The sequence below is a fragment of the Acipenser ruthenus genome, chromosome 48 (genome assembly GCF_902713425.1).
Source record: "Acipenser ruthenus chromosome 48, fAciRut3.2 maternal haplotype, whole genome shotgun sequence".
In the NCBI taxonomy this organism is placed as follows: domain Eukaryota; kingdom Metazoa; phylum Chordata; class Actinopteri; order Acipenseriformes; family Acipenseridae; genus Acipenser; species Acipenser ruthenus.
The window spans coordinates 6,060,972-6,063,471 of record NC_081236.1 but is presented as its reverse complement, the minus strand read 5'-3'; the positions used below and the strand labels follow the sequence as shown (position 1 = coordinate 6,063,471).

Below are 2,500 nucleotides of genomic sequence, written 5' to 3'. Positions count from 1 at the left end.
ATCATCCTCCTCCTCATCCTCATCATGCTTCTCATCCTCATCAGTTCAATCAGGGTGGCTGTTTCCAGACTTGACCCTTGACCGTTGTGTAGCAGTCGTATTTATTTCTTAGCAGACTTCCTTATCCTGACTCCGTTATCCAGGGTGACTTGCAATTGTTACAAGTTCTCTCAGTACAAAGTATCACATTAAAAAATATCATAATACAGATATGAAAGTATAAAATCAATTCAAGTAAGAGCAAAATAATAAAGCACACAGTAAACTATAAACAAGAGCAAATTCAACTAAAAGCAGAACGCAGCTCTCGCTATTCCTTATCCAATGCTGCCATCGTGTGGCCATTTATTAGAACTGTTGGTTTATTATTATTATTATTTTTTTTTTATCAGAGCACAGCTCAGTGACAAGCGGTTGCTGGTGCCCTCTGCTGTTTACAATGGGTAGTACAGGTAATGAAATTCACAATGACATTGTTACTGTTATTATTATTTATTTCATAGCAGACATCCAGGGCTGCTTACAATTGTTACAAATGATCACAGTACAAAGAATCACATTATAAAACATCACATTACAGAATATTATAATACAGATAAGAGCAGGATATGAAAGTACAATAAAATCAATTCAAGTAAGAGCAAAATAATAAAGCACACAGTAAATTATAAGAGTGAATTCGACTAAGAGCAGCTGAACCTGATAGTAACTATTTGCTGATATGAGTCCAGTAAGAACAGGCAGTAAGCATGATAAATACATGAGAATGATTTCAAATAAGAGCAATTACAGAAAACGTTATTATTTATACACACAGTACTCTCCTGGCTATCCTGTAAATATTCTGTTTGCTGTATTTTAAGAATGTATCTGAAATGTCTCTTTACACAGGGGTTAAGGTTATCCGAGTCATTTCAAAGGGCAACTGAGCTGATAGATAGGTAGATAATAAACAGTTCTAGTAAATGGCCACACGATGGCAGCATTGGATAAGGAATAGCGAGAGCTGCGTTCTGCCCGTCTCCATGACGACCAGGTTTACAGCACAGGAAGCCCCGCGACCCGACGCCTCCCCATGTGAATTTAATTATTTATTCTTAAAACCAATCCTATTTTAATCCACAGCAGGGACTGATAAAACAGCCTTTGTACAGCAGTTGCCCTGCGGTGTGCAGGTCAGGGAGCGGTGTGGGTGCTGGAGTGCGCTGCAGAGCGGATTCACACTCGATCATAGAAAAACAAATAAAAATGTAACTTTAAATATGCTCGTTTACGTTAGGATTTGAAAATGCGAAAGTTCCGAGCGGCGTCAGGCGCTTCGTTTAATTAACACACCGTTGTTGATATTTTAATTTTGAAGATAACCATATTTTAAATATTCAAATAGCACTGTATTAAAAAATACTTCAGTTCCAGACCGTTTCCCAACAAATAAAAGAAGGTGCGTATTTATAATAAGTATATTTGTTATGATATTAAGAGTAAACGAATGTGCTGCAGTCTGGTGTATCATGTATTTATTTATAAAATGTTGTAGTATAATTTATTTATTTATTAATATTTTATTGTTTTCACAAAATAACATCCTTCCATTATCAGTTCACCTGCTGGTGTAATCAAATCACAAATATGAGTCAGTAATTCATACATAGACACGGGGGGCGTGACTGTGACTAAAGGGGCAGTTCTGTAAAAAACAAAAAAAGCTAAATAAATAACTGTTAACAAACACATTGTTAAAAGTCGGAGTGTAAGCGCAGCTCTGCAACATGCAATGCCAAATCAAACACGTCAATGGGCATGCAGGGCTTGCATGTTGAAAGAGCTATGCACACTGGACGCGAGCAAAAATAATGAAAACTATTGATTTAAACTGAGTAATGCACAACGCAAGCGAAGCAAGCGGCATGAATGAAGCGAGCAAATCTAGAAATACATCTGTTTCATTTGTATTTTGCTACGCGCTGTTTGCGTCGCAATGGACCAATCAGAAATGAGGTCAAAGGTAGCGGCTGTCAGACAAAGAGTGCGTTCACGAGACGCAGACTTTGCTAAGTCTGCGCAGATTCTGAAAATTCATTGGCTGCTTGCTCCGATTCTGTGCAGAATGGCGAAAGTGTGCATGGCGTGAACGCACCCTGTCTGTCTTGCTCAGGCAACATTACCACAGAAATAAAAAATCGACATCAATTTAATTATTAAAGTCAAAAAATATAATGTTTTTTATGAGCCAGTGTCTGATTAAAAATACAATGAAAAGAAGGACGCCACATGTCAAGAAATAGCAGAACAATTGAAAATTGACGGTATGTCTACCTCTCGACGTCCGAGTCCTGCCTTGTTTCTCGCTCCTGCCTTTCTTTCTGCCTCTAATCAGTTATTTACAGGTGTTTTCATACCCTACTCATCTCTCCCTCTCAATCAATCTGTGCCGAATGAGCATAACAGACACTTCACCTACAATAACGGTGCCATCTCATTATACAATTAGTCCATCACA

At 38.0% G+C, this 2,500-nt stretch overlaps 2 protein-coding genes across 2 annotated transcripts in view; one reads left to right on the top strand and one right to left on the bottom strand.

Moving 5' to 3' along the window:
- LOC131721205 (zinc finger protein ZFP2-like) overlaps window positions 1-2,500 on the bottom strand; it is a 104,013-nt gene that overhangs the window by 45,035 nt on the left and 56,478 nt on the right. The window lies entirely within an intron of this gene.
- Window positions 1,199-2,500, top strand: part of LOC131721213 (zinc finger and SCAN domain-containing protein 21-like) — an 18,521-nt gene continuing 17,219 nt past the window's right edge. The window contains exon 1 of the mRNA XM_059014637.1: window positions 1,199-1,441. The gene's annotated coding sequence lies outside the window, so the exon portion shown is untranslated. The remainder of the gene's footprint in view (window positions 1,442-2,500) is intronic.